Below are 22,298 nucleotides of genomic sequence, written 5' to 3' on the forward strand. Positions count from 1 at the left end.
ACACACACACACACACACACACACACACACACACACACACACACACACACACACACACATAGCTAACACTACTCACAAGCTATACCAACTGTCATTACTCCTAGAATCAAGCTCTGCATATGCTTTCTCCTCTCAGATACCGTCTCTTTGGCAAGCTCTCCCTACCAACATTAAGGAACTCAACACTTATTCCAAATGCAGAATGCGGTAATAAACACTTCTCGATCCAGCCAAATGCTTCTGCTTCAATACAGGACATAACACCTAACCCTCCTTTCTGAGACTCTTCTCCTCTCTCAAGATTTACTGATGACTGACACACTTTAGAAAATGTTTACATTCTTCATTACTATCTGTTTGATTGTACATTGCACAGTGCTTGTTCACTACAATGTATATACACAATTATTTTTCTGTGCAGTTAGCCTTAACTACTCTGTTATTGCTTACATTTCTGTATTTTTTGTTTGTAAAATGTTTTGTATTTCCACCAGGCTGAGTCTGAAATTGGTCAATACTGATCAGTGCAATACACTGGTAAACAATATAAATAAAATAAAAAAATAAAATAAAATTTTAGTGGGTAATGTGTTTGTGGAAATCATCTAATGATATGGTGGAGAAAGTAATTGGTACTGAGTTACATCCACCCAGGTTTTTGACTTCTTACCAAAATTCTTAGGGCTGCAATTTAAGACAGCTTTGGAGATGAACCATGGGTTGACTTTTGTTTCTTCAAAAATGTTTTGGTTAAGTTCTTAGTTTAGTGTACTTTTCCCTGTTTTTTGAGTGGGGTTAGAATTCCATGATTGCCAAGATTCATCCCTGAATTTGAGAAAGAATTGTTGGTTTTGAATTGGAAAGTATAGCGATAAAGGGGATTGTGAGTCTTTATAAAAGGGACAGAATGTTTGTAAGGAGCGTGTTTGTTTGACTACATTTGTAATGTTCAGGACTGGTCCAGTTGAGGGAAGTGAGACTTGTAAGTTTTACAATGTTGGGTTTGTATTTAGATCTGAAAGACTTTAGTTTGGGGCTTGCCTTGGAAGCTAGTGGATCAATGATTGCTTAATGAAGATAAGTGAATTATGATGTTGAAGACAGTGAGAGAGAACACGATAAATGAGTGAGTGGCTTATGTTTATTTCATTGCTCTTATTGGGTGTGACAAGTTTTGGCAATTGTTGTTTAGTAAGGAAGACTATGACCTCTAAATTGTGATGTGTTAGCATAATGATATTAAACTCTATGAGATTTATTCATTTTTTCTTGTTTGTTTTGGCTAAAACTGAATGAGTACCATCTTCAAATTTATCTAGAGAGGAAAGAGGTATATCACTAATAAATGGATATGTGTACTCCTGGGTAATGATTTTTCCTGGTATGAGCCATTTTGACTGAGATATGAGATGGTGAGGCTTAACTAATGCATTTTAATTTCAGCCAAGACTTGTATAGGAGTAGGGTACCTCTTTCTTTAATGATGCCTGGAGTATAGTTTTGAAAGCAGTTGTGCCAGGATGAAGGTCATGGAGAAAGAGGCTATCAAAAAAAAAAAAATAAAACAAATTGAAATGGATCTTAATGCTTCAAGTGGATCAGGGCCATGGGCTGAGTGAAGCAGTGCCTTTGAAACCACACTTTCTCTCACGCCCCCTCCTTAGATAAATGGATGCATTTTATTACATGCACAGGTGATTTTAATGGTTGTTTTATCCATTTAATTCTTTCACTGTCATGTGATATTTATGGTGTGATTTAAATAGATGGTTGTTGCTTTTGTTTTTGGATTTAAATACATTACTCTACTTGAATTTTATTGATCTGAAAAAGCACCCTGTTTGGCGGGAAAGCACTCATCTGCTAATAAAATATTTGTTTCATTCTATCTACCTCGGCTGTGGTTTTTTGCCTTATTTGCTTTCTGTTTGGAGAACGTTCTTTCAGACTCTGGTGATCGTTGTTGTTGCTTAATGGTATATGGCTTGGTGAATGTACAAAGGTTTGAGGACTGAGGTTAGAAATGAAGAAGAAGGTGAAGAATCGGTGCTGGGGAAATGGAAGCATATTGACATGGAGTTGAGGAATGGGAGAGTGATCTTAGGTCCTTTGTGAAGGGAGAATCATATAGAAAGGATGGATGTATAGACAAGTAAAGGATTCAAAGTGTTAATGGAAGATGTAGAAGGTTAAGTACCATTTTTATACTAAGAAAAATGAATTACTGATAGCAGTAGTGGTATCTAATGGAAGGATATCTGTTTAGTGGACAGCCTTTGAATGAGTGAGAAGCACAGGGGTTATTGAAAGTAATGTGCAAGTTTTATAGCCTGTGATATTGGATAAAAACATGGGATATTGGATAATAGATCTGGATATTGGATAATAGCATGTGATACTGGATAATGGCAAGTTAAGCTGTATTTAATATATTAGAAGAATGATACTGTTCCATAGAAATGATTTCTGTCATTAGAAGTGGGAGGAGAGGAGAGTAGATGAAAAAATCTGTGCATCTGATGAGTGGCTGGTGAGATGGGGTGGGGGAATGAAGTGTGTCAAATAGCCACCAGCATCAGTGCAAGAGGTCCAAACCATGATCAAGAAGGTGCAGAAAAGGAGGACAGTACTCCTAAAGTTAATGTGCCACCATAAATATATAGTCCATAAAATAAATAAGTAACTAGTTGTCTTTATGACCCAGTGCTAGTACTACATGTGATCTATTCACATGTGGACATTTTCATGGATATATACCCACCCATAGTACACAGTTCTGCACACTTCCTTTATAAATCCTGCATAGTGTGATGGAATTCATTTTTATACTCCTAATATGTATATCCTGAAGTATAATAGATGTATGTAAGTTGCCATTGTCAAATCATGTATTTCATGATAAAATGTAGTTAAAGGCAGTCAAGTGTCAGCTATTTTCTTTTTCTTCCATTGTGGAGTAGTGTTAGGTAAGAAGGGCCTTTGTTATACTCTAAACACTTGTTCCATGGATATTTTATTTCCTATATATACATGATAAATACTTGCAGCTTCCCAATGAAGGAGCTATGATATCATTTGAATGGTTAGTATGGTTCCCTCAGTGCAACAGGTACAGATTACATATTGCCAACTTCTTCAGCATCTACTTTACAATGAATAATACATAATGGAACATCTGATATACATCTGTACATTCAGGAACTTTGACAGAAAATAAATCTACCATATTTTCTGAAGGTGTATCAAGATTTCCCCATAATATTATGTAGTTTTCTTACCTGTCTATTATGGTATGCCTAGCTTCACTGAATGTGGCTAGATATGCATGCACAATACACATTTTTGCACTTTTTAGATGGATACTTCATTCTTTGAATCTGATCTTGTATTGCTTTGCTAAGTGCTGTTTCTGAATACCCCTCCATATTAATTTTGAAGAAATATCTGATTTTTTCCTCACCACAATTCCATTCTCATTATAAACAAAAATAATCTGGCTTACTAATAATTACTTACATCAACAACTTGTTTCCATTCAGCTGAACCTTGTTTTCTTACACTCTTTCCAGTCTTGCCCTTAAATCATAGCTGCATTTTTCTCTGTACTAGATTTTTTCATTCTGTTTTGAAATCATCTTGGATTTTCATGCTGAAGTAAAGAAACGCCTGCTCTATAACCTATGACTCAGTAGTAGCTAATCTGGCAAAAGACTTATTCCTTGTAAGGCACACTCTTATATTTTAATAAAGCTAAGTGTTCATGTATGATAAGATGTATCAGTGCTTGCAGCTGTCTTCTTAAAATCCACAGTTAAGTTTCAGGTATTAGACTGAGATATCACATGTTGAAATTTCCAGTGCTATGAAAATCTCTTCAAATGTGCACTTTTATACTTCAATCTAATATCGGGAATCCCTTGTATTTTAAATGCAAAAATCTCATTATTTGTAGTGTATTTTGCCTTTATGAACTAGGGAGACTGAATAATAATCCATGTAAATCAGTTATATGCAGTCCCAATTCTGAAAAAGACCCACAAGGCCTATGTTCAGTTTGCGACTGGGGTGGCACTTGATAGAAATGTGAGGGAGAACAAGAACATGTTCATCTTTCTCTGGTGTGCAGGATTAAGGAGAATGCCAGTGGGCACAAATGCGGGTTTCCATTCATGGTGGAGACTGTGAAAAGTTGCCTGCCATGCTCTTCTGTGAATGGCTGGCCATTGCCCTGCTGAATTTCTGTTATAACAGAAGCAAGGGGTGACACAACACTAATGCCTACTGGACATCCTATATATTGATGTAATAATCAGGAGTACACTGACAAGGGGTGGGGAACTAGGGCAAGTCACTCTCTGGACATGAAATCAGTCCCATTTCCTACCACCTTGCACTCACCAATGAAGAATTGAATGCCTAATTAGGATCCCTGGGCATTAACAAATGGGTCAAGTAGAATGCCTGGCTCCTATCCCAAATGAAACAAATGTGATGACTACGTGAAGAAGCGGGAGCCATCAGTCAAGTTCCAAAAGAAAATAAAAAAAATTCTCTTCTCTTGGAATATTATATGTACAGCACTTTCACATTAAACAGTCTCAAACTACTGTCCTGTTTGTATTGACATTCTTGGCCACCATAAGACATTCCAGCCTGTCTGCTGACACTTTAAATTTCATAAATATGATTAATGTATTTGTATAAATATTTATTTCCATAGCTGATTAGGCACTATTATTAGGTCTGCCCCAAACTTTAGCCTTTGTATAAAGCTAATCTCTTTTCAAAATAAAAAGTGTGGTTATATTTCTTTTCCCACTAAAAAATTCTGTTTGAGTCAACATTTCATTTAACCATTTCAAAGCACCTGCACCTTCGAATCACTTTCAGCACACTGATGTAACTCTTTACTCTCTATTTTAGCCATATAGAAGAAGAGATTTATCCAGAAATAAACCTGCCAAACGTTAATGGCTCAACATATCTACTCAGTAGATAAGTTTTCCTTGTATTTACTTCATATCTATGTCTTCTGTAAGTTGTATTTTTTGTGAGATATTGTAAAATTATTTCTTTAACTGTTCTGTAATACTGTAATAGTTAGTGGTTATGTTTCAGACAGTATTTTTTTATTTCCATAAGTATATTCCTGGAACAGCTTACAAACACAAAGTATGGCAACAGGTCAACAGGTCAATGTTCTATATAAGCATAACTTCTCTAGTATTATCTAAAGACTTTGGTCCATAGACCATTGGTGTATCTTCTTGCAAAATCCTAGCACCAGACACATTGTGTCTGGTATCCCCTTGAAGTTAGACTCCCTTTTTGGGCTTCTTACTTAATTCAGTTAAATGAATTTCCCTAGAATCAGCTGTGTGCGTGCAGCATTTTGTAGCACCATGAAAGCTCCATGCAACATATTGGCAGCTCTTGCATAAGAAGTCAAACTAAATTTAAAATAGCAGTTTAACACCCTTTTCCTTCATATACTTGTGAGTCACAGAATCAGATGGGTGCCATCAGCATTTCTTGGACACTTTCAAAAACCTCCTTTTAGAACATTAGACACCCATCCATAAGTCAAACACAGATAATTAAAAGAGCAGGGTATGTTACAATTTGACTACTACACAATATTACTCAATGTTATCCTCTGTTCCTGGAAGCAGTAGTATTATGTGAAGTAGAAAAATTTAGTCTGCAATTTCACTTTCCCCATATGTTCTACTCTCCCCTAAACCTTTTGTCCTTAATATGGTGTTCCATTTTATGACCTGCATTACACCATTGTTTGAGTGATAAGACTGGTATGATCTACTTCATGCATGAATAGTATCTCCTCATTTGTCTCTTTCGCCACCTTTATACATATTTCTGTATTTTGATGTGCTTCATACTGCATTTTGCCACTTGTTTTTGGTGCTTTCCAATGCCTGTACTTGCTTATCTGTTTCTGAATATTTATATTTTGTTTTTCTATTACTGTTGTCTTTTGTTGAAAACTTTGCTGCTGACTTACCTTGACCCAATTCCCATCTGCTCCCAGTTACTCTACTTTTATATCTGGTCATAACGTCTCCCATTAATTATCTCTACTTTAATATCTAAACTCTGCTCCTCCAAATTAATTATTCACTTGACCCTCCATTCCTCGACCACTCATATCTTATATCTCTATCGTCTGTTCCCTATCTCTCAGTTCTAAAACTATCACCAGTATAGATAGTGCTGCCTGGGATATGGGCTTTCTCCATAATTGCGTCCCATAATCTACCACCCCTCACTCATACATACCAGCTGTCACTTTCATGATTCTCCTCATTGTACGATAATAACCACATTCACTACTTTGAAGTATAATTTCTCAACAGCTATAACAAACATGTTTACATCTTTAATATGCACAATGCTGTCATTCAATTTAAGTCTTCTAAGCTAACCTTAAAAATCAAAAAAATCTAATTACTGTATGCTGTTCCATATTCCCCACTTGCTCTACAGCTAGGTGATGATATACACCCCAGCCCAGGCATTTCAGAACAAAAGACACTATCGAGCCCAACAACTGACCCAAATAAACCTATGCAATACCATATTTACCCTTAAAGCATGTCAGTCTTCAAACTATATATAATAAAATAACTAAAGTGAATACTTGGAGAGTGATCCACTGCCCTGACAAAAAAACAGAGTTAAAATACAATAACATTTTACTTTCAGGTTATAGCATAATCTACTCTGACAGAATACAAAAAAGGCTAAAGCTATCAATATAATATATGAAAATGCCCTATATGTCTCTGCCTTCCTCTCTCTACTCAAGTCAATAAGTCAGAAATAATTGTTTCTCATCTTCAGTTAAATATCTCCAAAAGCATAGCTATTTTTGAGTTATACAAGCTACCCCCCCCCCCCGGGAACAACATAGCTACTATTGAAGGTATCTTGCACTTAGTATATTCTTACATGAAATTTCATATGAAACTCTCGTATTAACTAAACTAAGCATTGATTGCCTTTCTATAAACAGGAAGAGGTCTTAAAATACTATACACTTTTATGGTTTTACATAGCTAATAACAAACCTGACTCGATTCAACAAACACACCAAAACAGTATATTTACTAGAATGGATCCCATCTCAGCCCTAAATAGCTTTGCCTCCTCTGGCACACTCTCTGACACCTTATGTGATTATCTTCCATTATTTGTAAGTATCCATGTCCATAAGTAACACCATTACAATCAGGTCAGATATCTGTCCAGAATTTGAAATAAACACTTTACAAATACAGTGAAGCACTTTAAATGGAGCATACTGAAAGCATCACCACTATCTGATGCAGTCTCCAAATGTAACTGTATTTCTGTCTCTCTCTGTCTACCTGTAATGCCCAACTCTCACTCAAAAACTAAAGGGTTAAGATCATCCTGCACTCTGGCTTTGAGAAAAAAAAAACTATGAGACAAAAATTTACAACTTGGAAAGTCTGGAAAAAAGACAAATCTCAAACTGACCTTTTACATTATTGTTCTCCGAAATTTAGCTAAACATCAAATAAGATCAGATAAAAAAACACTGTATTATACTTCAGGAAACTAAGAAATTCAACCCTGAACCTTTCTGGTCACCAATAAAATCTCTTAAACCACAGCGAACAAACTGGCTGATTCTATTCACATTAACCCAAACTGGCAGCCTTGTTACTCAGTTCACCCTTCATTTTCTGCAATCCATTACTTCACTAATAACAAATGACAACTCTCCCCCACAGATTCCACCACAGCTTAATAGGTCCCCTTTTACATTCCATATCAAACCATTTCCTGCAAAGAATTATTAGAATAAAATCTGTAAGACTTAAAACCTACTGCTTTGGCATCAGAAAGGGCAACCTGCTGAATATCTAAAGATACCTGTGAATACCCTACAGTACCTCATCTCATTTTTCTAAACAGATCTATCATTAAAAGAGTGTCCCAACCGCGTGGAAGAAATCCTTCATTCTGCCTCTACACAATGGTTGCAATTATAGATATCTCAAACTACAGCACAATTGACAGATTTTCTCCCTTATTCAAAGTCCTTGAAAAATGCAGTATTTTCACTTTTTAACCATGTCTCTAAAGATCATTTTTTTTCATGATTAAAACATGGATTTCATCCACACCACAGCATTACCACTGCACTATTTTGTTCCACTAACCCTTTTGATACCCATAGAAATAAAGTTAACCTTGTCTCTTCAGTCTTTCTCAACCTCTATAAAGCTTTTGATACAGTATCACTTCAAAAGCAACTAAAATGCCTCACCTCATGTGGTCTCTGCAGACCATCACTCTACTGGCTCCACACCTGCTTAAACAGAATACAGGGAGCATAATGGTAATTGAACTTCTATTCCTTATAAACAGCCCCTGTCAAAATCCCACAAGGCTCAATACTTGGCCCACTGCTATTTAACATTTTCATTACTGATGTACATAAATGTAATATGCATGTTAATACTGTACAATATGTGGATTACTCCACCCTTATCTACTCATCTTTAAATATAACTGACCTACAAAAGCAAACTCAGGAATCTTTCTCAGCTGCAGAAAAAAAGCTTAAATAACTCCCAACTGCTCTTAGACATGAACAAAAGTAAATAAATTATAGTAATTAAACACACCTTTCCCATACAATCTATTTTAGAATTATATCTGCCAACCACAGCACCATAAATATAATCAGAGAAGCTAAACTTCTTGGCATTTTAATTGATTATCAGCTTAAGTATGATCTTTAGATAAAACAAGTAATAAAAAGCTCATAAAACTGGGCAGCTTGTATACAGTTAAACCCTTTCTTTCACTCACAGCCCAATAATCTATTGCCTGCTCCTGTCTACTTCACACTCTCCTTTATGCCTCTCCAATATTTGTCAAATTACAAAAATCTCACAACAAATCAAACTGAAATTGTACTGCAATTAATTTGCTGTATTTGCAGCTAATCATCCATGCATAACTAATCACTGCCTATCCCTAAAATATCTAGAGCGAAGAGAGTTGTCAAACCACTTTACCTTCTCAGAGTTAGTAACTGCCCACAATCTCATCTGTAAATATGGTAATAGTAATATTTATTTTTATTTATTTATTTATTTATTTGCAGTTCTTTAACCAGGATAGTCCATTGGGCCTAATGAACCCATTTTCAATGGAGTCCTGGGGAGAAAAGCTCCTAAATGCATATTACACAAAGATTAATATACACACAGATTGCATGTAGATTACAATGGTAAACAAACTATGCTTAATATACTCTTAAAAGCTCCTAAATACATGTAACTTTACTCTCAAATTGTACCCTGCACTGAAGCAAAAAGTTCATCCTAGTCATATTCAAATCAAACAATTTTGCTGTTGATTCCTTGTATACTCCCACTATGTTGCCAAACTTTGGAACACTATTTGTATAATTCTAAAACAAACTGACAACCCCCTGCCTTTAAAATTCAACTGAAACTCTTAAATAACAAACTCATGGTTGTGCCCATCCATCATCTAGAAATGTCATCTATTTGTACCTTCCTAAACAATGAAGCCCTTTACAAAATGTACTGCTCTTAAACACCCACCTCTTGCACTCTTCTTCCTTAATGTACTGCTCTTAAACACCCACCTCTTGCACTCTTCTTCCTTAATGTACTGCTCTTAAACACCCACCTCTTGCACTCTTAATGTACTGCTCTTAAACACCCATCTCTTGCACTCTTCTTCCTTAATGTACTGCTCTTAAACACCCACCTCTTGCACTCTTCTTCCTTAATGTACTGCTCTTAAACACCCACCTCTTGCACTCTTCTTCCTTAATGTACTGCTCTTAAACACCCACCTCTTGCACTCTTCTTCCTTAATGTACTGCTCTTAAACACCCACCTCTTGCACTCTTCTTCCTTAATGTACTGCTCTTAAACACCCACCTCTTGCACTCTTCTTCCTTAATGTACTGCTCTTAAACACCCACCTCTTGCACTCTTCTTCCTTAATGTACTGCTCTTAAACACCCACCTCTTGCACTCTTCTTCCTTTTCCTGTCTGTACACATCAGACTTTATATAAGCTCTGTATTTCTTAACACGTTCTTCCTTACTTCCTCATCATTTAACACTAATATATACCACTAGAACCTTCTTTTTCACCCTTTTCTTGCTTTTTCTGTTCTGTCTCTCTTTTCTTGCACAATGTAATTCTGTACCATGTCTAAATATACAGCACAAAATTAACATCACAGCATATCTAATAATACTTGCTAAAACTTAGCATCTTGTACTTGTTTGAATTGATTGTTGTTATATCCATATCTTTGAGCTGTGTTTTTAATCTATATACCTCTCATCATATAGTTGTACCTATCTAAAGCTCTTGTTAAGAACGTCTAAGTTTTTGCATTTTGTATATAAAATTGTTTTCTTTTGTGTGTTTGGAGCTTTTCTGCCTTCACCACCACCGAATAGGGGCTACTTTAACAGCCTAGCTGGACTTTCAAAGTAAACAAAAGCAAATAAATAATTACTTATCATTTAATTTTTCCAACATTCTTTTTTTGATCTCCTTTCTAGCACCATTTAGTATCCTGTTCTAATAATTTGCTTAATGGAAAACCTATGCCCAGCATATTCAGCTTAAGTGTAGAATAATGCAACATAAGTTTAGTTGCTGATATGCCAAATGAAAATACAAAAAAAAATAATTCCTTCCAAAAGTCATATTAAAAGTACTCAGCCTGTAGCCTAACACATCAAGCTTGCTTTGAAAACATCCCTATTTTCCATCAAGAACTTTTAGATTAATACAAATATGCTGATTTTATTGATTTGTTTTATTTTTTCATGTTGGATAATATCAACTGTATGGTTACCTAACTTACCAGGCTTAATATGTTTCATAAGTGAATTTAGAAATTTCTTTAGAATAAGTCGATGGATTTATTTTTAGCTTATTTTAGCTTCATTTTAAGATAGAAACATGCAGAATACCTTGTTGAAGCCCTCCAAATGTTGTTTCGAGTTCAGAGAAGATGAATTGGGTTGTTTCAAGCAGGATTAACTTTGAAGAAGGGCAGAAAGGTGGATTTTGCTTGCTCAGGGGTTTCAAGGGATATTTTTCTTCTTTGTGGTAGAAAATTAAAGATGCAGGATATTTCATTTGAAAACTAATCTTGTTTTCAATAAGGTAAGCTCAATATTTACAAAGTTACTGTCTGTTTTGTTTAATTTCCAAATGGAGATCTTGAGTTATTGTGATTTTATGTGCTCTCCATGTGAAGTTCTTTTTAGCTTTGCATGCTGCTAGTATTTGTTGAACATGTGCTGAATTAAGCAGTCTGACATATATTTGCCTCGGAGAGTCATTTGATTGTGCACACCTTATAGCTATGTGGGCTCTTTCTATTACTATATCATGCAAGAGATCTTTATTATTCAAGACAGAGCTTAGTATTTATTTTATTATTGAATTAAGGTGTGTATTGTGAAAGCAATCTGGAATTCCTCTTATGATGAAGTTATTATGCTGGCTTCTGGCTTCTAGATCTAACATTTTTTGTTGTAATTCTTTAATTGTGTTGTTGCTGGTCTGAAGCCTTTGCTGAGGTTCATTTATTTTTAATTAATTTTACATAACTTTGGCTTCACTTTGCTCTAGTCTAAGTCACTTTCTTAAGTGATGTTAAAACCCTTTTATACTCCATTTGATGATGTAGTGACTTCTAGTGTATATAGTGTATATATATTTCTTGTGTTATTAGTTTTTTGAGTGTTTCTTTTGGAAAAAAAAAAAACATTTCTTTAGAGTATTCACCAATAATAACACCACATGATATCCCTCAATGTGATGTACTCCTGATTAAAATTATGTATAGGTTAATAAATAAATAATACTATATAAGCAAATCAGCAATCTGCACATTTTTCTGATCCAAATGATATGCATTCACATCATGAATCATTTCTAGTATGCCCAGTCATTGATAATGCATGTGACCTAAAACTTGAAAAAAAAAAAACATTTGCTATGTTAAGCCTTTGTAAAATTAGCCTTGCATTTCTTATTTTTATAGGCAGTTATGACTATTTTCTGCACCTTCAGCTTTACATGGGGAGAATAATAGGTAGGTAGTTTACACAATGGTTCTGTATGCTTTGTTTCAGACTCATTGTTTGAACATTTGAGCAGCTATAACACTGCATTCTGCACCTGTGTCTAGGTTGCACTGCAATCATGAGCATAAGCTTTTCTTCACAGATTTCCAGCTAGTTAGCTGCTTGTGTCTTATGTGTACTTTTGTCCTGCACAACATTTACTCTCCATTTTTTTCAAATCAGACTATGCCCTCAAACAACTCATTTTCATATCCTTATTCTAACTCTTGCAGCTCCATGGACTTCACTGCCATATTCTCTCATGAAATTCAAACAGGTTAAAACTTTCACAGCTGCTTTCCATGCATACATTTAGCACACTTTATCTTTTCAGGGTTTTTCCAACAACATGCTCTCAGTCAGTATTTCATCAAATTTCTTGACCTACAAAATCCAGTTTTCAGGGAAAATTATCTCAATGACATTTTTCCTGGTGACTGTAGTTACACTATTTATCAAAGAAAAGATGAAGCAACATATTTTAGAATAGGCCAGATGATAATGTGGATACGTACTGTATATTGAAATCCTCATCAGGCATTCTCTTCAGGTTGTGTAACATACAGAGGTGTTGGCAAAATGTAAATGGTCTCATAACTGGATTGCCTAATAGCACTTATGATACTATGACACTACAACAATATGAGTTGCATTTAAAGTGTTGACATTGACAAAAGGTACATGATATTTTAAAGATATGTGCACGTACTGTAGCCATCAGCATTTGCAGAAAATCAACCAGAAGTTTAGATGCAAAGTCCATGGTATTTGGATGCCTTTCGGTATGGGACCAAATTTAATACACACACACACACACACACACACATATATATATATATATATATATATATATATATGCATGCATTATAATATTAAAACTGGCAGAGGTAATTAGAATGATGGCAGCTGATTTACAAAAGTAGAGCATTATATTGCCAAGCAATCTTCTGATCTACGTGGAAACATTTTATGATGCATGTGCTACATAATGATGATAAAATATCAAAAATTACAACTAGAAGATACAAGTTCAGCTTTCATCCTATATCTGTAACATATGTAATGGAGAACTATAGTCTGTGCTGCATGAAAATAAATAAAAGCCAGGCAGACATTTTCAGGTTGTATATCAAGAATTAATATGTGATATTAGCATATGTACTTCAAGAGCCTGCAGTGATGGTAAAGTGTGCCCTATATGAGGCACGTTATCAGAAATAGAATGTAGCTTATGTCATCAGCATGTAACCTCCATATGCAAAAAGCCCAATGTGTCTAACTTTATATTGTATGGAACTTTCTCACAGTTTCATTGTGTCAGGTATTATTCTGTTTGTGGTAATTGTGTGTTAAGATCCTTGTACTTGTGATATTAAGGTAATAAGGTAATATACCATGTTCCAGACCTGAAGTTATTGAACAAACAAGCAAATACAATCACATGAGAGATGTGTGAAAGTTTGTACACACACATCTCTAAAGTTATTGCACACTCTCACACACACACACACACACACACACACACACACACACACACACACACACACACACACACACACACATACATACACACACAGACACAGACAGACACACACTCTAGATATATAAAGGATAGTCTAATGAGAAGGAGACTAGCAGTACATAACCAGTTGCATTTAAGTAACTTAGGCATAGTTATCCTCTAGATCCAAGTCAATGAAGACACCAATCATGCCTTTGTGACCATTTATTGCCTATCATTGACAAACATTACTAATGCCATAACCAAAATAATATCATAATCCACATCATAACACAGCCTGTAACATTTGAACTTATGAATGGCTGGCATAACAAAGCCCACTCAAGCTAAACTTTAGTATTTGGGTGCATAACTCAAGCTGCCTCAGACCTGCTTAACATGACTCCCTGGACTTGCTTCCTAACTCAATCACCGATTTCCTTGCCCAGGGATTTATACTGAAACAAACCCTGGCCACCCTGGTGAGGTTGCTAAAACACAACTGAGGAGATCACAAGGGGGAAAGCCAGTGAACAGTTGCCTGCAGTCAAAATTTAGATTGGGGTGAGTGGGATCCTTTGAGCCATTGACAAAACAAGTCCCTGCAATGGCAAACTGGCTATAAAAGGGGGTGGAACTGCTTTCTCCGACTATCTCAGCTTGAGGACAACAGGGTTTACAGGTAAGCAGGCCATGCCTAAAAGAACTAAGTCAAAGAAGACCCAGTTATACCTCTGTGACCATTTATTGCTTATCTTTGACAAACATTACTGATGCCATAACCAAATTAGCATCACAATGCACATCATAACACAGCCTGTAATCTTAGAACCTATTGCCGGCTAGTATAACCAAGCCAGTTCTGGTGTTTAGGGTCCAGTTGCATAACCCAAGTTGCCTTGGCACTACTAAACATGACAATTTAGGTTTGCTTCCCAGTCCAATAACCACTTACTTTGTCTGAGGCTTTGTCCTCCAAAAAAAAAAAATAAACACTGAAATACAACCATGGTGAACACATAGGGGAAAGCTGGTAAGCAGCTATCCTCCACCACACCTGCCATGCCATCCCCCTTAAGGCATCTGCAGAGGGATCACTATAGCACACAGTACAGGAAAATGATTATAACGAATCAAAGTAATTTCCAAATGAAATAAATCATAGGCTAGGTTGTTCAAGTGGATCCCATCTGTGTCATAAAAGTCCTTATCAGCTTTAGTTAAGTCCTTATGCTCAATCACTTGGAACTCAGTTTGGTTGGCAGCCTGAGGCACTCTGCGATTAATTTATGGCCTGGTTCTATCCAGCACTACATTTTTACTGGTCTCTTGCCAATGAAACCCTGGGACGATCAAGGACCAAAACAGAACTACATAAGGATAGAGAGGATGAAGTCTACGTAGATTTGCCACTGTTCTAGGTAATATAATTCTTTCAGTGGGCAGAGATAGATCATTCCCACCAAGATGAATAATAAATACCTTGGGTAAGGCCCAGTGTCCTGACAACTGGCACTACACACCCCAAAACTGAAACCACTGTAGCCTGGGAAAGCAAAAATGCTGGCCCAAACAGTGACTATGCTATAATGACCCACTATGCCCAGAAGGTTGAGCCAGTATTTGAAGGGCCAATCTTCAAATGAAGAATTGTGCCAATATCCACAAAACCTTCCTCCCTGAAACATAAATATGGTATTACTTCCTAATATATGATAAAAAGTTATCAGACAGCCACTTCCCACTTCTTTTCAGCACTTTGTAAAGTGACATTGCATTACTAAATCAGATGTGTGTGGATGATGCAGTGATGCAGTGATAGCATTGTCGCCTCACAGCAAGAGGTTCTCCGGTTCAATTTTTGGCTGGGGTGCCTTCTGTGTGGGGTCTGCATGTCCTCCCTGCATTCATGTGGGTTTCCTCTGGATGCTCTGGTATCTTCCCACATTACAAAGGCATGCAAATGTAGTGTTTCTCCCTGGGCCTCTGCTGAAAATTGGCTTATTCCAAGTTGGACTTTCCTGGTTAACAAATGTTAAATAAATTAGAAATAAAATGTGTGCCCTGTACAAAATGAGTGTGATGAATATCCTTGGGCTGAAATACCTTGACAAAAGAAGGCTTTACTTTTCATTGTTAGTTTCCCATAAACAAAGTGGACTGCTGTCCATTGAACTGAAGACAAAGCTGGACGGTCTTCCCTGGAGAGTGTCTTGCATAACAAACACAACCAATGCACTGGGCAATTAACCCGCACGTTAGACTTGTCCAAACTAATTTGATGCCCTTTACCAGACTGATCAGTCTTAATCTTCTTACTCATATTAAAACAAAATACCTATGACTCACATTGTCACCCTGACTGCAGCAACAGTAACAATTCACTTGCACAAAAGGCCCCACTGTATAAGCATGTGAACAATGCTGTCCATAAAGTAAACACATAAAAATCCTGTGTAGAGAGGAAAAGACTCCTCACTATAATGACCAGAAGGCGGTGGCCTATTGACTTCCTGCCATCCTTTGAAGCTACTCTGGCATTATTCAGCCATTCAGCATTCTAGTAATTACTTGATAATTGCAGAATTTGAACAGTCCAAATAAATGGGCCAACCAAGCCAGAGCTGCCAAATCTATTCTCAAAGTACTGGGTGAATCTCCTTTGCATTATCTGTGAACCATAAACCAAACCATCAATTATAGCCCACAGTGGATGTGTCCACAGGATACTGGTTGATAAAAACACTTGAAAATACACAATGATGAGGAGTATTGTTCTGAGCCCAGGATTTGGCTAGTAGCAATCTGGCCATCCTCCAGTCGGCCATACTTTCAGAGTAATGAGAGTTCACAAAGGATCTGCAGAGGGGCAAACTGGCAAAACCTGGTAAACTGTCAACTATTCCATTGTCATGGCCTGTTATATGTGTACTAGAAAAAGTTACGTTAATTTGCAGACTCAATAAAACTAATAGCCCAATGACTGACAGAATCCATTTTGATTTAGAAGATAATTTGTTTAGGGCATAACCAACTGCACAGTTGTCTGAGCAAAAGGAAACTCTACTATTTTCTATTTGGTCCTTCTGTACTATTGTAACTACTCAAATAGATAAAATTTTCAAGAAAGGTAATATATTTCTTCCTCTCATATGACCATGAGTAAGGCCATTCAGTGGCAAACTAACTACTGTGAAAATACGCACCATACCAAATGCCACTGCTGCATCCATGAACAAATGTAAATTGCTAGATGAGACCCAAGTGGATTGCCAAACTGACACTTCAATAAACTGACTCAAAAAGGAATTCCATAGCCAGAAATCTTCTTTAATTAGGTGTGTTATCTGTGTACAGTGGTGCTCAGGCTTATTACCCTTCAAAATATTAGATATGGATCACAGAAAGGTTCTGACTGTAGCAATGTCCCACCAGGCAAAATTCAACAACTTATGGATTTGTATCACTTCACCTATGCAAACTCCATGAATTTATTAATTGAGCATCTAAGCTATTCCACATAACTGCTTGGAGCTTAAATGATGTGGCTGGAATGTCAACTAGAAACCCTAGGAATGTCAAGGCCTAACTTCACCATTCTAATTTATCTACTGCCAAGGGTATCCCCAGATTGGTGCAAATGTCTTGGAATTTAGACATCCCTTCATCAGCCAAAGCCTTACTCTTGTCCACTATCAAAAATTAATCAGTTTAGTAGATGGTGGCTTGACAAGGTACCCTTTATTGCCAACAGCAGTGCAAAGCTGCATTAAAAATCTCAAAGGTGATGCAAGCCACTGAACACTGCACAGGCATGGTTGCATCAAAAAAACAATTTGCTTTGAAGCTGAGAGCATAACAGAGAAAAGGCAAAATGCTGACTAGGTATCCAGAATAATTAGCCAAAGGTCTGAATAAGACATGATGACCTTGGCTGCTTGTTCTAGAAAAGTATAATGTACTTTACATAGGTTCATAGGCTGGTACTAGGCTATTGGCCCTAGGGCCTATACAAGCCTTGTCATAACAATTCCCAGGATATTTCTTCCCGCAATATTTACTTCTCTGGACCCTGTCTAGAAGGGTGACTGACATGATCCCTGGGGTGAATTTCCTATCTCCCATCCAATCATCAAGGTTCCTTTTGAAGAAGGCCAAGGAGGCACTCTGCTTGACATGTATGGGCAGTCTATTCCAGAGTATGGAGAGTCTCTTGGTCAGGAACCTATCCCTCCAGCATGTTTTGTTCATTGTGATGACAAGATTTAGATCCCTGGAGCATGTGGCTCTGAGGGATCGGGATTTCTTTAAGTGGAGCATGTCCAACAGCTCAGGGTTTGACACGGCCTTGCATGTTAAGCAGAAATCATCTCTGAGTAGACGATATGCCACAGAGTATAGCTGGAGTTTTTTAGACGGTCAGCATATGGCATCTGCTTTAGGCCTGTGATTCTTTTAGTGAGGTATTTCTGTAGCCTTTCCAGCTGTTGCAGATGTCTTGTGAGGTACATACCAAACGGGGAATTATACTCTATAATGGGTCTAATGAGGGATGAGCACAGTGGGACAATGACCTCCTTTTTTCTGGATGAAAAGCCCTTAGTGATGAGGTGTGCCACATAGAAGGATTTCCTGACTGTTCTGGTGATGTGGTTATGGAAAGTGAGACCACTGTCCACCTGTGTCCCTAAGTTTCTCATCACACTTTTGATGTTTAGTGTACTGCCACCTATGTGGTAATTCATGGGTACATGTTTTTTCCAAAGTGGATAACTATACATTTCTTGGCATTATGCTTGAGCCCATGGCTCTGGCACCAGGTATCTGTTTCTGTAAGGCCCTTTTGTAGAATATCCACATAATTTGTGGATTCAGTAATGGCTCCCAGTTGACATTCATCTGTGAACTTTGTTAGCCAGAGTCCCTTAGTGTTGGCCTGTACTTCAGAGAAGTAGATCCCAAACAAGAGTGGTCCCAGGACTGAACCCTGAGGTACTCCACTTGTCACTTGTCTGGAGCTGGATTTGGAGTTGGCTAATTTTACAGTCTGGGTTCTGTCAGTAAGCCAGTTGGCAACCCATCGAGTGATGTAGGGATTTATGCCCAGCTTAGTAAGTTTATCTATGATTCCAGAGTGGGGGATGGTGTCAAAGGCCTTGGCAAGGTCCAGATAGGCTGTGTGGACCGCCTTACCCTCATCCACAGCTCTGGAGACTGATTTGAAGAAGTCAATCAGGTTCAGGAGACAAGATCGTCCCTTCACAAACCCAAACTGGGTGGGGTCCAGTGTTTGAAGGTTGCCAATGTCTTTGTTTATAAGTTCCATGATAATGCGTTCAATGCCCTTGCAGATCAAGCTCGTCAGACTGATGGGATGGTAGTTCCCGGTATCCAAGGTGGATCTCCCCTTGTGGAGTGGGATAACTGTAGCTGTGTGTCACTCAGTGGGCACGAAGCCTGAGGTGAGGCTATGATTAAACATGACACTTAGGTGAGATGCCAGTTCATTTTGTAGTTCATGTAGTACACAGCCTGGGATGTCATCTGGTCCCATGGATGCTGTATTCTTAGCTTTGGAGAGTGCGGTTTCTAACTGTGTGGCCGTGATTACTGGAATTGGGCAATCTTTTGGTATTGAGATGGGTCATTTAGGGGGTGAGAGGGGGTGAAGTTGGCACTAAATTGATCTGCCAGGATATTGGCAATATCCTTGGGATCAGTATATTTTATGCCATTCTGTTGAAGCTTAGAGCAGATCTGAGCATTGCCATTTAGATTCTTGACATAACTATAGAATGCCTTGTGGTTGTCTTTGGAATCTTTGGCAATTTTATTTTCATAACTAGCTTTTGAGGATTTTATGAAGGATCTCAGCTTCTTACTGAGGCTGGTGAAGGAGTTTTTTGCACCCTGGAATTTTCCTCTTTTCTGCAACAGTTTCTTCCTTCTGTTGCTCTTTATCAATAAATATATTGAATAACAGAATTTTCATCTAAGAAAGATGATGATAATATATCAATGCTCTCCTTCCTTTTTCTTAGGAACCAGCCCTATATGTGAAATTTTGAAGTTAGGCCTTGGAAGTTGCTGAAAGAGGTCAATGATCCCATCTGTTAAAATCTCTTTCTCAAGCAGTGTGTAGGCCATTTCTTTTTTACCTTTGACTGGCAATTGATTTTTGACTACCTCAGAATCCAGGGGGATTGAGGAACCAGTTTCAAAACCTGTTTTGAAGCCCTTGATGAGAAATGATGCAACCTTATTGTCCATGAAGTTTGACAGCAGCTTGACCAAACTATCTAATTTGATTGAGGAGTGAGAAGCATTGTGATTGAACTTGACCCTTGTATATGTTAGGTCTTTGGCTCATAACTGGGTTATTTTGTAAGGTGGCTGATTTACTTTCTTGGGCGAAGTATCTATGATTGAGAGAGGTGTAGCTTAGTTTCCATTATTTAAAGCCCAGCAAAATTTTCCTTCCTGTTGGCTATTAGGGCAATCACTATTGGGGATATTAGGTCTGTCTAGCATGACACTCAACTATATGTCAGGAAGTTGCTGCTCCCACTGGATTATCTAGTCCATGCCCTTTAACTTCCTAAACCTCTGGTTATACACTGACCAGGCAGCATCTACCCTGATGTGGTGAGCCTCCCTAACTGTCACAAAATACATGAGTAGGGGTAATGCCTGACAATGGTCCTTTTCAACAATAATGCCCATGAATATCATGAAATAAAATGCCCCATTGTGCCAAGTTCATGATACTACCCTGCCTGAATGCTTTATCCCAATGGCTGCCAGTGCTGCCATTACATCCCTGGCCCAAGGGTTTTCAGCATCTGTGATAAGACAGCCTCCATGTTAATTAAATCAAACATATCTACAAATTCCCCTCTAAGAAATTTGTCTTTGGCAGTACCTAGGGCATGAAGTGGGAGCCTGGAGCTGCTTTAAAGTTAGCATTTGAGAGGGCCATGGGGGATAAAAACTGAGTGATGCTAATATCCAAGGACTACGAAAACATTTTCCTTTGAAGGCATAGGAGGTTCCCCCACAGTATGCAGTGCTGTTAATTGTGCTGGGGGACTTGGGTAGGGGAAGCTACCTACTTGTGACTAGAAGATGGGGTGGGAGTTGCTCTAAAGTTTCTTTTTAAAACTAGAGCAAATATCCTAGCTCTACCCTTGTCAGGAAGAAAACTAAAAAACTCATCCAAGTACTACTCCACTGCTTGCCCCCTATGGGGATACTCAGCACTGACACTCCACTAGCTTTGTTACCTTTTGCATCAGTCATGTCTTCATGATGTAATGTTCCACAAGAGTGGGAGTCTTTCTTAGCTCTTCATCTTCACTTCTTGGCAGAGATGACCTCAACAACTGAGCCATCGACATTGTCTGACAGAACTTTCTTTCTATTAACTGAACATTGATCTTGGGTCAGTGCTGCTTCTAGGTCAGGGAATTAACCTTCATCTTTTTGAGTTATCCAGTGCCAGCTGCTCTTTAGAACTTGTAGTGATGAAGGACCTAAAACAAAAATCAACAGTTCACTTCCACTGAAGCCTGCTGCTTCTACTAGACCCAAATGCTTGACTAGTAGTGCCCATGATTCCCCACAATAGGGAAAAAATGCATTATTAACCTCTCAACATGCCCCTAGTAAATTTACCAATCTTCACAAATATAGCCAATGAAAGCAATAATACCAGTATTTGCACAGTATATATATATATATATATATATATATATATATATATATATATATATATATGTGTGTGTGTGTGTGTGTGTGTGTGATATATATATATATATATATATATATATATATATATATATATATATATCTCACAGGATCATAGCAGGTTGCTAGGCTAATGGCCCTGGGCCTTTACAAGTCTAGCCAAGAGAAAGAAAGCTCAGTTAGCACCTGTTGCCCTTGTCAATGAGGGACACAGGTAGAACCCCTAGGACAAATCTGTGTTTTTCCATCCACTCATCAAGGTTGCGCTTGAAGTGGGTCAGCAAGTTACGCTGTTTGACGTGTATGGGAAGTCTATTCCAGAGATGGGGCAGCCTCTGAGAGACAAAGCTGTTTCTCCAGCAGGTTTTGTTGATGTTGCATATTAAATTCAGGACTTTAGAGTGGGTAATGCATGAGGAGTTAGACTTACGGATATGGAGCATCTCTAGTAGGGCAGAGACCGATCACCTCTGAGTAACTGTAAAATACCGAGTCGAGTGATAGTGATTTGAGCCTGTCCACATAGAACAGGTGTTGCAGGCCATGAATTCTCTTTGTGAAGTATTGATGTGGCCTTTCCAGTTGGTGCAGATGCTTGGAGAAGTACATACCAAATGAGGCGTTGTACACAATTATTGGTCTAATGAGGGATGAGTATAGAGAGGTAATAACCTCCTTTTTTCTGGATGCAATCCATTTATTTATGAGATGAATCAAGTAAAAGGTTTTTGTTACCACTGCTGCTACATGATGCTTGAATGTGAGATTGCTATCAATTGGAGTACCCAGGTCTCTCACCACAGATTGTGTCTTTAGGGGATTGCCATTGATGTGGTAATCAGTAGGGGTCATGTTTT

The sequence above is a fragment of the Protopterus annectens genome, chromosome 8.part1, assembly GCF_019279795.1.
Source record: "Protopterus annectens isolate FY-2018-M chromosome 8.part1, PAN1.0, whole genome shotgun sequence".
In the NCBI taxonomy this organism is placed as follows: domain Eukaryota; kingdom Metazoa; phylum Chordata; order Ceratodontiformes; family Protopteridae; genus Protopterus; species Protopterus annectens.